The following is a 14,965-nucleotide window of genomic DNA, read 5'->3' on the forward strand; positions in this document are numbered from 1 at the left end:
ATAAATTAATAAAGCTGAGTGTTTAAACCGGAAGTTAAGGGCTCTGTTTCCCAAAAGCTTTATTAAAGTAAGATCATCTTTAGCATCAAGATGTGATGCTGGTTCTACAATTTGACAGGAAATCCAGTCCAGATCATACCAAACACATCACTGACTTTTTCTCACAGCTGTCTTTAATGTCACAGCAGTGGTTCTTCGAATGGTTCTCTGAGTGGTTCTCAGATATGTTAATGTTTCTCTCACTCTGACTGGCCTGACTTATAAAGGCCTGTGTAATAACCTGATGAGCTGAATCAGTGTGACAGAGCATGGAAAACACAGTTTTGCAACGTCTGGAGAGCATTACACCAACAGGAATGTCTGAGGACTTCACAGGGAAGCTAGCGTGAGAACATAGGCTGTCCAGTGAGGACCGTCCAGCAGGAATGAGCTCCTCACTCCTCACTGGCCTTGACTTTTGGCTTTTTTATTATCTGACTAATTCAGAAATCCTGTCTGCGATACAACCATGGAGAGCCATAAAACTGAAGAGTCATTAGCATTAGCATTAGCTCCATAGCCTGTTTGCATATGATGTCATGCCATTGCGTTACTGTGGCGCGAACTGCAGATGGAGGGCAGAAAGTGATTTTCTACACAGGAAGCTGTCACAAGCTCTCTAAATGTCTGTGGTTTGAATCATTTACAGCTGCTCAAATTAATCTAACCAAGAAACCACATGAAGCTTTTACTGAGGACCAAAATTGTTGTTCATAGGCAAGAAAAACACAAGAAATTGACTGAAAAACAGCAGTAAAAATTTCTTCGCCTCTGGTTTCTGTGTTCTGGACAGTTCATCTGTGCGAACTCTGTGGGAACAAGTCACTAAGTTGCAAGTAACAAGTAAGTCTCAAGTCTTCACACTTAAGTCCCGAGTCAAGATAGTCGAGTCTTGATTCAAGTCCTGAGTCAGTGAAGCCGAGTCTCAAGTCGAATCCCAAATCAATAGTCCTAAACTTTGAGTCAGTCCGCATTCTTCAGCTAATTTAAGGCCATGACACTGAAAAATTGTAACAGTACTATAGCCTTTTTATGACATTAGCAGTGTGTGTCTGTATATTACTACTACTATTATTATTATTATTATTATTATTATTATTATTATTTTACCCTTCCAACTAAAATACAAAATCCATGGTACACAGATAACCACACTCTTAAATAGGATGTTTCTTCACAAAGGTTCTTTGCATCATGAAATGGTTCTTCAGATTGATGGAGAATGTTCTGTAGGTTCTATATAGAACCTTTTTGAAAAGAGCTTGTAACAATAGAAGAACCCTTTTGGGTGCTATATAAAACCCTTTTCAAAAAAGTTCTATATAACTCACCCTGCCAGGCAGCTTGTTGTTCAGATTTTCCTGTTCCTGTTCCACCTTAAATGGTGCTGCAGTGATCCTGCGTTTCACACATGCGGTAGACAGATGACAGAAAACTGGATGTTTTATTGTTTTCCATGGAGCTGCAGACAGCAGCGTTCTACAGATCGCAGGGGAGAGTGGAATGTTCTATTAAGAGTTCAATTTTCCCAACTTTTGCCATTAATCGTAGATGTGCAATAAACCGGATGTAAATTTTTTGGGAAGCCGTGGACGCCAAACATCTCATTGTTGAATTCCAGAAGAGTATTATACAACAACAATAAAAGAATACAGAGCGTCTCCTGCCTTTCTCCACCTTAATTAAACAGCCTACAATGATAAAGATCCTCTAATGATCAGACATTTTTGCCGGCACTGCTATCTCCATGGCAACGTTACATGGCTTCATGCTGCTGTCAGTTGCTTCCCACTATGATATGTGGAGTGATTTTTTTGCAACCATGTGAACACTGCACTTACAGTCTGACACCAGGCGTAATAATAATAACTGCTGCACCATTTAAGGTGGAACGGGAAAATTAGAATAGGAAGGTCATAAAGTTGTGCCTTCACATTTTTGTGTGTTTTCATTAGTGATCTTGAGTAGAAGGACGTCTGAAGGGTGATTAAGTTACTCACTTTTGTAACAGAAGGATCTCATCTAACATCTGCTGTGTTTTTCTGTTTATATCTTTCTCTGGTAATATGGTCTAAACTAGTGCAGTACGGGCTCGTCTCCATCTCATCCACTCTGCTCTTCACTTCTTGCCCTCCATCTGGACCTCATGCATCATCAGAATCTTGCGATTGTAAACAGCGTATTAATTTCAGCGAGATTAGCTCAGTGTTCTTGTACCTCCAGAAGTACATGTTCTGGATGCTTCCATCTTTGCTTCAAGGGCAGCGGCCATCCAGACCAAGGGGGCTCTAGAGGCACATAACATCAGATAGGGGGGTGTTTGATATGATTTTGTGATTAGAAAAAGTTTTAAAAAGATCATAGAGCATAAGCATCTTTCTGCATTTCAGGAAAAATGCTAAAATGTTTGTAGTATTTACTACTACACTAATGGTATACTGCCTGGATCTTTTAGGAGAAATTGTTAAGCTCTGCTGCTGGTTTTTAAAACTCTAAATGACCTTAAAGCTCCTGAATGTCTGTTTATGATCTTAGATCTGCAGATACTGAGCTTCTGCAAACACCTTCCATAAAATACAGAAAACGTGGAGAGATTCTTTCTGTTATTCTGCTTCTAAACTGTGGAGCTCAGTTCACCTTTTATTAGACAGTCAAGCTCAGAGCTCATTTTTAATAAACATCTGAAAACGCAGCTCTTTAACTCAGTGCTTCATTAAAACTCTACGTCTCTCTGGTGTTTATCTTTTTAATCTGATCTGTTATTGTCTTATATGATTTTAAATTAATGCTCATAGTTTCTTATATTATTGTTTAGCTTTATCTCCTGTCTGAAAAGCAATCTAAGCTGCTTCCACTTAAAAAAAGAGCTTAATAAATAAAGATTATTATTATTATTATTAGTGATTGCTCATGTCATCTGTCATGTTGATACAAGTCCATTAGCAACATCCGAGCAACCACCTTGGATACCATAGCAACTGCTTATCAATACCTTTGCAACCACCTAAAATATCGTAGCAACCAACTAGCAACATCCTAGCAACCACCTAGCAACTGCTTAAGCTGTGCAATCACTTTGCATTTACTTTTCTAGTTGTTATTATTATTATTATTATTATTATTATTATTTTATTATTATTATTAATAGTACAACCCCATTCCCAAAAAAGTTGCTGTGTAGAATGTATATAAAATAGGATGGAATGATGTGCAAATCATGTAAACCATATTTTTAAAAGAAAATACTACAAAGACAACAAATCAAATGTTGAAACTGAAAAATTTTATTGTTTTTGAAAAATATATGCCAGCGACACATTCCAAAAAGTAGGGACGGGTACATGTTTACCACTGTGTTTCATCACCTCTTCTTTTAACAACACTCTGTAAGCATTTGGAGGTGGAGGAGGAGACCAATTGCTGTAGTTTTGAAAGTGAAATGTTTTCTCGCAATTGTTTGATACAGGATTTCAGCTGTTCAGGGTCTCCTTTGTTGTATTTTTTTATTTCATAATGCACTAAATGTTTTCAGTGGTGACAGGTTTGGACTGCAGGCAGGCCAGTTTAGCAACCGGATTTTTTTAATACGGAGCAATGTTGTTGTAATACATGCAAAATGTGGTTTGACATTGTCTTGCTGAAATAAGCAAGACCTTCCCTGAAAAAGACATCATCTGGATGGCAACATATGTTGCCTTCACAGATGTGCACGTCACCCAAGCCACGTGCACTAATGCCCCCCTATACCATCATGAATACTGGCTTTTGAACTGTGTACTGATAACAAGCCAAGTGGTCCTTAGCCAGGAGGATGGGGTATCCATGATTTCCAAAAAGACTCAAATGTTGATTCGTCCTACCACAGGACACTTTTCCACTTCACCTCAGTCCATTTTGAATGAGCTCGGGCCCAGAGAAGGTGGCAGCATTCCTGGATCCTCTTTATATGTGGTTTCTTCTTTGTGTTTTAGAGTTTCAACTTTCATTTGTGGATGCAGCACCAAACTGTTTTCACAGACAGTGATTTTAAGAAGTGTTCCTGAGCCCATGCAGTGATTTCCACTACAGAATCATGTCTGTTTTTAATGCAGTGCTGCCTGAGGTCCCAAAGATCACAGCCAGCCAGTACAGGTTTTCAGCCTTGTCCTTGCATACAGAGATTTCTCCATATTCTCTGAATCTTTTAATGATATAATGTACCGTAGATCAGGGGTGTAAAGAGTACTGAAAATCCCTACTCAAGTACAAGTACTGGTACTGTAGTGATAATGTACTCAAGTACAAGTAAAAGTATTAGTAAATAAAATTACTCAAGTAAGAGTAAATTAGTAGTACATTTAAAAACTACTTAAGTACCGAGTTACTTAGTTACTTTTTTGTATTTCTGCTGTCACAACCTGAACGTATTTCTGAGTTGACTCAGCTACATCACTGGAAATAATTTGTACAGAAAAACACTAAAGCAGAACATGATATTACGTGGGAAAAAGTTCTGAGAGCTGAGACTGAGCACAGTTCGCTCTGCTAGTACACATTTACACACTTTCTGTGAGCTGTGTAAGGAACAAGATTTACGTTACACTGCATGCATTTCATGGTTAGATGATTATATAAAATGTCCTAGTTTGTCTGTTTCCAATAAAGTATTTTAGAATCCCTAAAAGACTGAGCAGAGACTGTTACTGTTTAATTAAGTTAATTTAAGAGAAATTATGAGTTTAGTTAATAATGTAATCAACTCCCTGGACTCTAGCTTACGTTAATAAGTGTGACCCTCTACATGCTGATCACTTCATACAGAATCAGACATTATTACTGCATTTGACAGTTAAACAGCTAAGCAGCTAAACAGCCTCTCACAGTTAAAGACAAACACCAAGGCAGAGAGAGAGGAAGAGAAGAAGAGAAAGAAAGACAGAGGAAGAGAGAGACAGAGGAAGAGAGAAAGGAAGAGAGAGGAACAGAGAGAGGAAGAGAGAGAGAGAGACAGAGAGAGAGGAAGAGAGAGAGAGAGAAAGGGGGGAGGAGAGAGAAAGAGAGAGAGAGGGAGAGGGAAAGGCAGGGAGACGGGTAGGGATCAGATCAGGCCGGTCATCTTAAACACAGACAGCGCGACAGAATCACTGTCCAGACTTGTATTAAAAAACCTGTATTACACTACATTTCTTGTCTCACAGCCGTTCACGACCATTTATCTCCAAAACAATCTGTAGCCTGTGGGTGACACCTGTTAGCTAAAGCAGCTGACAGGCACTTGTAATAAAATATACACAACAGATTTAACGCAAGTTTAATAAACAGAAACATTATAAAAGAAAGAAGAAAACCGTAAACACGGTACCTGTTTAGCTCAGATTGGTTTTTGAGCTGGTACACTCATAATTTATTTTTACTCTGTAATGTTATGGAAATTAAAGTAGTGAAGTAAAAGTATTTCATTAAAAATTAATTCAAGTAAGAGTAAAAGTACTATGATTTAATTCTACTCCAAAAAGTACCGTTACAGGGAAAACTGTACTCAATTACAGTAATGAAAGTAAATGTAATTCGTTACTTACACCTCTGCCGTAGATGATGAAAAGCAAAAGTTCTTTGCTATTTCACGTTAAGAAACGTTATTCTTGAATTGTTGCACTATTTGATCTTGCAGTTTTTCACAGTGTGGTGAACCCCTCCTTATCTTTATGTCTGAAAGACTCTGGGATGCTCTTTTATACCCAATCATGTTACTGACTTGTTGCCAATTAACCACCAGGTGTTTTTTGAGCATTACAGCACTTTACCAGCCTTTTGTTGCCCCCGTCCCAACTTTTTTGGAACGTGTCGTTGGCATCAGATTCAAAATGGGCAGTTTCAACATTTGATTTGTTGTCTTTATACTATTTTCAATGAAACAATGCTCATTGTTTGCTTGAAACAATGAGCAATAATTAACATTAATAAAGCTATTTCCATTTCCTTCAACAGTCGCATATACTCATTGTATATATTTGCGATTGTATATTAACAGTGCAATTGTATATATTGACATTTTAAGTTATTTAAGACATTTTAAGTTAGCAAGCTAAGTGAACCACTCTCTCATGGGTGACACCCAACTATGAAGACCCAGCCCCACCCAACCCAGCTCCAAAATTTCAGCCAGTGACAGAAGTCATAAGCTGTGTCCCTTATGACACATGTGAAATGGCGTGCAGAGAGACACAAATTCCCCTTTGCAAAGAAAAACCACATATATTGTAAATAACTGCAATGATAAACTGTGATATACTCTAAATAACTGTCTGAGGAGATAAACCGTGATAAACTGTAATTTCCCCTCTGCAAAGAAAAACCACAAAATACTGTAAATAACCCTCTGCAGAGATGAACTCCGGTCTACCTTAATAAACCTGTACTTTCCATGTCAGCTGAATTCATGATGAGCGTAATACACGCTCTCAGGAACCGAATAAACTACTAAACTGCAAAAAAATCATACAACCCTGTTTCCAAAAAAGATGGGATGCAAAATGTACAAAATGTACATAAAACAGAATGCAATGATGGGAAATACTTTGATCCATACATGTATTTGAAAGTACAATGACAACATAACAAATCTTGAAACTCAGAAATGTTATCATTATTATTTTTAAATATATGGCATATTTACCACTGTGTTGCATCACGTCTTCTTTTAACAACATTCCATGAAACATGAGGAGACCAATTGCTGTAGTTCTGAAAGTGAAATGTTTTCCTGTTCTTGCTTGATATAGGATTTCAGCTGCTCAACAGTTTGGGTTCTCCTTTGTTGCATTTGTCATTTTATAAAGCGCCAGATGTTTTCAGTGGTGACAGGTCAATTTAGCACCTGGACTCTTTTACTACAGACCCATGATGTTGTAATACATGCAGAATGTGGTTTGACATTGTCTTGTTTAAATAATCAAGGCCTTCCCTGAAAAAGACGTTCATCTGGATGGCATCATATGTTGCTCCAAAACCTGCATATACCATCCAGCATTAATGATGCCTTCACAGATGTGCAAGTCACCCATGCCATGTGTGCTAATGCCCACCCATATCATCACAAAGGCTTGTTTTTATACTGTGCGTTGATAACAAGCCAGATGATCCCTCTCCTCTTCAGTCTGGAGGATGCAGCATCCGTAATTTCCAAAAAGAATTTCAAATTTTGATTTGTCGGATCACAGGACACCTTTCCACTTAACCTAAGTCCATCTAAAATGAGCTCAGGCCCAGAGAAGGTGGCGGCATTTCTGGATCCTGTATATGGTTTCTTCTTTGCATGGTAGAGTTTAAACTTGCATTTGTGGATGCAGTGATGAACTGTATTCACAGACAGTGGTTTTCAGAAGTGTTCCTGAGCCCATGCAGTGATACACTACAGAAACATGTCAGCCAGCATTGGTTTTCAGCCTTGTCTCTTGCAAACTTTTATGTACTTATGTACTGTAGATGATGAAAAACCGAAGTTCTTTGCTATTTTACATTGAGAAACATTAAATGCGGTTATCACAAATATCAGCAAGGTTACAACACTTCTCAACCAATCAGACTGTAAGGTCAGGACTAACTGTTGTAAAATATTCAGCAACTACATGGGCTGCAGTTCAAACAGGCTGAGTTTTTCTGAAGTTATAAAAGTGTTTGATAAATGTTTGGACCAGCCTGCTACTCCTGGCCATTTAAGGTGTTAAAATGGAAGAAAATGGCCACCACAGTGAACACATGGAAATATTCAGCAAAAAAATACCTTGCGGCAGTTTTCAGCCAGAAGTGTCTTTTACATTAATATCAGAATGTGATTTTTCTGCATCAAAACTATACACACTGGGGAAGAATGGGCAGAATAAATAAAAATATATAAGTATTCAAAGTATTGTATTGCCTCATTAAGAAGATCACACCTCCATGTTGGTAGGTGAGCTGTAACTCTGATTGTGTTCTGATAGAGCTCGTCTCATCACAGTTACTGCAGATACAGCCCTACAGGTGGATAAAAAACAATAAAACAGACCAGAATGACCACAAAAAACATGAAAAGATATGTGGACACTTTAGATGCGTCTCCAGAAAACACAGGAGAAGATCCGCTGCATTGGTGTTAGATCTTTCTTACCCTCTGCTGTAAGGCTCTACAACGAGTCTCCTTACTTAAGATAAGCTGGATATTTCCACAGTTCTGTGGCTCTGTCTGTTCCAGAGAAGCTGAGTGTTACAGTATCAGCTGTTATCGTGGACTATTTACAGGACCCAACAAGGCTCAACAGGCTCGGAACTGTTACTGTTGCACAGCAACAACTCATTTATTGTGGAAATACTTTTTGCCAAAAGGTGTTGTCAGTATTAAAGCAAGTTCAGTGTGAAATTCAGTGCTCCTTTGATTTATTTTATTTCTTTATTTTGTAAAAACCATTGTATAAAAGCAAGACTTTTACATCGGTGCTGTGTTAAAGAGCACCGTGTTAGATCATTCTTACCCAGTGGTGTAAGTCTCTACAACAAGACTCTTTACTGCAGAGATGGTACTGACCGCCTGCTGTCTGAACTGTGCTGAATCACATCACTATATCACCTTGGTGGTCAATAAACACTGTGCAATATATCATAGCCTGCTACTGTAATGACGCTCTCACTGCACACTTTAGACTGTAAATACTGCTGTTATGGTTATGTTTATTGTAACAACCACATACCAATACCTGCTCCAGAGGTCGGCAACCCAAATGTTAAGAAAAGCCATTTTCTGCTTCCACCAAAATCAGTCCGCCTTGGGAGCCACAACATTTTATGTCCATTTATTTAAGTAACATTTTACCATCTTGACTGTAAATATGTCTCAGTATGTGCTAATGTACTAGTATAGGCTAAAGAAATATAATGTAAACAAAAACACAGACTTTGCTCTGCTTTAAGCTTTAGCTATAGACGCTTTCCTTGTATCTCTGGCAGGAAACTTTTCCACAAAAGTAGAACAGTTTCTTGTAAAATGTCTCTCAATGTTCCACTTTTTACGAGACTGAAGTCACTTCTCATTCACCAGCTTCTTGTTCTAATTTTCTCGTTCCACTCTAAATGGTGTCTGAGGTGCCAGAATGTAACTGCTGCACCATTTAAGGTGGAACGGGAAAGTTCTAAAGAGAAGCTGGTAAATGAGAAACTCACTTCAGCCTCGCGACTTTTTAGTGTTCGACAGTTTCTCATTGCAGATTAAACGTATCAGGAAACAGCTGTAGTGATTATTAATGCAAACAAGTCTATTCGTCTCCAAATTATCAATGTTGGTCTTAAATCTTTCTCTTTGCCATTTCATTAGCTACTAGCTAGGCGAGATTGTTGTCTATGTTGCCATGGTGACCAGCAGTCTGTGCACTGATCTTCAGGGTTAAAGGGTGAATTAGCAGTCATACATTAACTCTAGCATTTAACTCGAGCTTTATTTTACTGCCAAGGAGGATTATTTTATTTTTACCTAAAAATCTAATTCTGCTGTGCAGCCGCAACAGGGCAAGAAAAACCTGCTCTCATGTAAATACAACAAATTTGTCTTATATGCTAAGTAACTATGCAAATCTATCTATCTATCTATCTATCTATCTATCTATCTATCTATCTATCTATCCATCCATCCATCCATCCATCTATCTCATTGTGAATAACATCAAAGCTGTGATGATCTACGGTGACCAAATCACAGCCGTGATGTTTTTTGTGATAACACACTCCCTCTCACGATCTCTTGCTTTAAGCCTGACGTATTAAACCTGGAATTTTAAGGGACTAACTAAGTTTGTAGTAATGAGTGGGTGTTGAAATATTGCCTTTATTCTTAATAATAATGCTTGGTACATTTACATAATTTGGTGGGCGACTGTTAACAAACCCTAAGAGGAAGACTGGCTCATGTTTGTTTGGCAACAATAACATATGAAAAATTGACATTTTTTATAATTGTTTCCATCTGTGTCAACTCTGCATGTATATATACACTTTTATAAAAGACGGTTTTTCAGGGGTTCAGTTTAGTAAAGACAGTGGCTGTGTATAGGTCCATGAACACTCAAAGATCCTTTTGCATGGTGAAATGGTTCTTCAGAGTGTAACTATAGTGTAACTATAGCAGAACCCTTTTTGGTGCTATACAGAACTGTTTACAACACAATCTGAAGAGCCATTTCACCATACAATCAATCATTTAGGCATGCAAAAGGTTCTTTGAGTGTTCTAGGTTGTATATAGAACTGCTGCCTTTAATAAAGAACCTTTGAAGAATCACTTTTTTATATACATCCTCAGTTTTATGTGGTGTATTTGTTTGCAGGGTTTTGTATATGTTACGCCTGCATTCTTCTTTCCTTTCTTCTGAGCTCTGCTGTTTTCTAGCCTTGTTCCTCGTTCTCCGAATTTCTAGTCTTGTCAGTTCCTTATGTTCCTGTTTTTGTTGCTCCGTGCTCATCCTGTAGTTTACAGTCTTTACCTTTTGCCTGCTTTCTAGAGTGTGGATAGGGGTGCACAGGGTATGAACGAATGCAGGGTAAACATGGATTTTTATGTAGTTAAACAGGTTCCAGTAGAACGTGCGGCTTGTGTTCCCATAACAACGTGATCTGTGAACTTTCACAACAGTCAGTCAGATGTTTATCCAGATTCACCCTGAGGGCTGTTTTAAAACCATAAAAGTAACTTTTTTATCATAAGTGTTAGTGAGCTGTACTGTATTCGCTCCAATATTATTATAATCTCTTCTCTCTTGGTGTGTGGTATCAGCGTTTAGAAGCAGATAAACAGCTCACAGTGAGAGGCTAAACTACAGCCTCCACATGGGGCAGGGGGGGTCCCATTCTAAATCCATAGGCAAATCACTCTGCAGCTATAACAGCTTCCCCTCTTCTGGGAAGCTTCCTACAAGATTTTGGAGAGTGTCTGTGGGAATTTTCAGCCATTCATCCAGAAGAGTGTTTGTGAGGTCAGACACTGATGTTGGACGAGAGGGTCTGGCTCACAATCTCTGTTCTAGTTCGTCCCAAAAGTGTTTGATGGGGTTGAGGTCAGGGCTCTGTGAGGGCCAGTCAAATTCGTTCACATCAAACTCAACCAGCCATGTCTGTATAAACCTTGCTCTGTGCACTGGTGCACAATTATGCTGGAACAGAATAGGGTCTTCCCCAAACTTTTCCCACAAAGCTAGAAGTGTACACTTTTCCAAAATGGCTGAAGCATTAAGATTTCCCTTCAGTGGAACTGAGGGGCCTAGGCCAACCCCTAAAAAAAGCCCTATATCATTATCCCTCCTCCACCAAACTTTACAGTTGGCACAATGCAGTCAGACAGGTAATGTTCTACTGACTTCGCCAAACCCAAATTCATCCATCAGACTGCCAGATAGAGAAGCTTGATTCACTCCACAGAATACGTTTTCATAAGTTTTTAAAATTACAATTTTTAAAAATCTTATTAAAAAGGACATGATGTGCATTTTTATATCTGCATATATATATATCTGCATTTCTATCTCTTTTTTTAATCTTCTATCTTAAATATAGTGAGTGTTATCAAATCTTTAACTGCCTGTTTCAGTTATTACACTGTGCTGGTCTGGTTGCTCCATCTGACTGACTGGTAGAGCCGCCTGACTTTTCAGACAAATTTCAGATTAAACAGGCATCTTCTTAGACACCCACAGAAATATTTGTCCATCAACTTGAGTTTATACTCACATTTTATCAGATAAATAAACATTATTATAATAATTCCACATTGTCATGGTTCTCCTGTTGTCAGACCACCTGACATGGTAAACTGAACCGTTCTTACTACAACTCAAACATCACATATTTAGTACATTTGTGGCCTCTGCACTGCACCATGAAGGCCACTTGGGGTCTTTTTTTGATGCAATACCCTTGCCTACGCTATTGTAAAAGCATGTCAAAGTCCTCTATAAGGTTTATATTTACAAGGTTTATAAGGTTTTATTTTTAAATTTTACATAAAATCATGCCAAACTGTTTGATTTAGAATTTTATATATTTAAATTATCACTTGGGAGATACTTGCTTTGGAAAATCCCTGTTGTGGAGACCTTTGTGATAGTATATATATATGCAACACTTTATCTGCTGTCTATCCAACTCTCCAGAGTTTTGTCTCATAATGCCTAATCTTGTATTTTTTAATTATGGCAAAGCCGTCTCTACAAATGAGACAGAGAGATTTACCTACACTGAAAGTAAAAAGGTATTTGACCTCCAACCTGTCTTGAAATCCCCTCCATTCACTGTCCACTTTCACTTTTAGTGGAGTAGGTGGTTTGTTTAGTTGAGTGTTTATGTTGGTTTAACTGCAGCTGAAACACAGCAGGTGTGTTTGGTGACTTGACCAGTGTGGTGGAATTGAAGTGTAACCACTGTCCCTTAGATTGTTGTTGGGGGAGGTGGGGTTTCCACATTATGTTGCAGTGCATGCTGGCGAATGTACTGAAGTATATTGTGAAACAGGCTGATAATAGAAAATTAAAGATTTCGCAAGCTGGACGGGATTGTGCTGCAGGCCATGTGTTTGACATATGGGATCTGGTGTAAAGCCTTCCCAGGAAAGCAGAGGCTGTTACCGCAGCACAGGGGGCAAAAACTCATAATGATTCACTGGTAAATTTATCTACTGCTAGCACTGACTACACAGTGAACTGGCTGCAGAATTACAATAGTACGACAAAAACACTGATTCGGGAATTTTAGCAACACTACAGTATGGCTGACACTACACAGCACATTATTTCTAGGTAGAAGCACTTTAATCATGCCAAGAATGATTTAATGAAATGAAATCATTCTATATAGAACTCATGGTTCTACAAACCTTGAAGAATCTTTTTAAGAGTGTAAGCATTAACCCCTTAAACGCTGAGGGTCTGTATGAGGGTCCACAGTTCAGTTACTCACTTTCAGCACTACAGAACTTACACATTAGTTTAACAGTAGATACTGAATTCATAGTAGATTGAGGTAGAGTGAATAATTCACAGCAGATACTGAATGTTTCATAATAGATACTGAATAATTCATAGTAAATATTGAAGAATTCGTAGTGGATGGTGAATAGTTCATAGTAGATACTGAATAATTCACAGTTGATATTGAATAATTCATAGTAAATGCTGAATAATTCACAGTAGTTACTGAATAATTCATAGTAGATACTGAATAATTCAAATTAAATGCTGAATAGTTTATAGCAGTTAGTGTGTAGTTGTTGATCACATGTCCTCACAATGATAGAACAATATCACAATTTGTTGTCAGAGTCGTTTTCACTACAAATTAAGTTGTAAAAACTAAAAGCTGAAAATTACCTTTTGGACACTTGGGTTAAGCTTAGGATTACGTTCAGGTGTAAAGGTAGTATTACTGCTAAAGTAAGTCAAAAATCAATAGGATTTAATGGGAGTTCTCACAAGTAGTGTAAGATAAACATATCTGTGTGTGTGTGAGGGACTTTCCTAATCACTGTTAGAGTTAAACACTCAGTTATGTGTTTTTGTTATGTAAAATGATACTTAGAGGAGGTTTTTGAAGAATACGGGCTAAAAACATCCCGCACATTCAGCACTCAGCCCAAAGTTCAAGGAGAGTTTGAAGTCGTTCTACTGTTAAAGCGCTTGTCTGTCACCGGAACGATGGTGGTTTCAATCTTAATCTGTGTCTAAAACTCCATGTCTGAAACTACATACGGCATAGCTTTGTGTGAAACCATATTCACTATGTAGGGCACAACTTTGGGTTATGTCCAAAATTTTACATTGCACATCATTGGTCTGTTTGAAACTATATCCTGCTCACTACATAGTGGAATTCTCTAGGATATGTCTAAAACTATATCCTGTTCACTATGTAGTGCACTGCATTGATCTGTTTGATACTATATCCTGTTCACTATGTAGTGCACTACATTGGTCTGTTTGATACTATGTCCTGTCTACTATGTAGTGCACTACATTGGTCTCTTTGAATCTATTCACTGTGTAGTGCACTACATCGGTCTCTTTGAAACTATACAGTGTTCACTATGTAGTGCACTCTTTGGGGTATGTCTATGCCCTATTAAATACGGCATGCAATACTTTGGTCTGTTTAAAAGTGTACCCCATTCACTATTTAGTGCAGTACTTAGGGCTGTGTCTAAACCTGCTCTGTTCACTACATAGTGCACTACTTTGGGCTTTATTCGGTACAGTTCCCTATTTACTAAGTAGTGCGCTATTTTTTGCTGGATCCTCAACTCTCTCATCCAGCCTCATGTATAGAACATGCTAAAAGTGATAGGAGCCTAAGCCTGCTCTCATTCAAGAAATATTAATGTCCAACTTGGGAGCACATACTTTAAGAATTTCAATTATGCAAACAATAGTAATAGATAATATTTGCAAAACCAAATCAATAAGTTTTCTTTAAGTCCTGACTATGAGATATTGCTCAAATCCAGACGTTTAGAATTACTGTAAATTCACTATAATCATACAATTATTCCATCTGTGGAGGGTCAGCCATATCCTGTTTTTGTCATCAAATGCCATTGTGATCGTAAAAAGTGATTATACATATCTGTGTTTGATAGGTTAATCAGTGTTAGCTTGATGCTAGCTAAAGCTAAGTGAGCACTGCTAATGTTCTGGCGCACACTCATTCATTATTAACCCTCTGTTATCCACAAACTCGATGTTTCTATCTCTGTTTCTTATCTTTGTGATAATTCAGCACAGAAACACATTTCCTGAGTCTGTAGAGACACCCTTTCCATTCCATCTAGTCACGAGATCATACGTGACTCACATCCAGAGTTATGAGGCTATGAAGAGGGGCTGAGATACACATCATCTGCCTCTTACCGTGTAGAAATGGTGGATTTGTGTGTCCATCTA

The sequence above is a fragment of the Colossoma macropomum genome, unplaced genomic scaffold (genome assembly GCF_904425465.1).
Source record: "Colossoma macropomum unplaced genomic scaffold, Colossoma_macropomum, whole genome shotgun sequence".
Taxonomy (NCBI): domain Eukaryota; kingdom Metazoa; phylum Chordata; class Actinopteri; order Characiformes; family Serrasalmidae; genus Colossoma; species Colossoma macropomum.